The sequence below is a fragment of the Arachis ipaensis genome, chromosome B01 (genome assembly GCF_000816755.2).
Source record: "Arachis ipaensis cultivar K30076 chromosome B01, Araip1.1, whole genome shotgun sequence".
NCBI classification, from domain to species: domain Eukaryota; kingdom Viridiplantae; phylum Streptophyta; class Magnoliopsida; order Fabales; family Fabaceae; genus Arachis; species Arachis ipaensis.
This window is the reverse complement of record NC_029785.2, coordinates 362,204-362,984: the sequence shown is the minus strand read 5'-3', so window position 1 is coordinate 362,984 and position 781 is coordinate 362,204. Positions and strand designations below refer to the sequence as shown.

Sequence of the window (781 nt, the reverse complement as noted above, 5' to 3'; positions counted from 1 at the left end):
ACCTACCCTTGATGAAATATTTAGTGGACTAAGCTCATGATATGTAAGGAATGAACAGGTATAATTAACTTAATATGAAGTTATTAACTAAGAGTCATTATTAGATAATAATTTAGTTAAATCTCTTAAATTATTTAACACTCTTAACTATATTACCTTCACATAAAATTAAGAATACCTGAGTTTCTGTAGAATGAATAATGCATTTTTTTTCTCTTTATTCCAACACCCATTATTGTGTTGTGCTTTTTATATTTTTTATTTCGAAAAGACATAAAATTTATAATTTATAATTTAATGTTTAAATTTAAAATTTTATTATTTAGGATTTAAATTTTAAAATAAATAAAATAATTTTTAAAAAATAGCTAAAAAATTTTTTGACTCCCAAACATTATTTTTTGATTATCAAATAGAAGTGGCAAAGTCAAGAATAATATTGAAGCAGAATAAATAGACACAAACTAAACAAGAATGAGTCATGGTAGGACAAATTATAATTCAAGCTAAGTAGATATGAAGACTCACACCATATTAGAATTAATTATAATCTGTATATATTTATTTTTTTCTCTAGAAAACTATATATTCATCAGATATTATTTGTGTGATATTCAACAAAGATTGTTATTTATAGGTTAGGAATAAGTTAAATTTAATTATAATGACAAATTAGCATGAAATTAAAATCAAAATTAATACCAACTATATGTTTAGATACATGATGTATCAATCATAATATATTCTATAAATTGTAATTTATTAGTATTATCTATCTATA

General features: G+C 20.9%; 1 protein-coding gene across 1 annotated transcript in view; it reads right to left on the bottom strand.

Moving 5' to 3' along the window:
- Positions 1 to 781, bottom strand: part of LOC110266115 (glycine-rich cell wall structural protein 1.0-like) — a 5,943-nt gene that overhangs the window by 1,439 nt on the left and 3,723 nt on the right. The window lies entirely within an intron of this gene.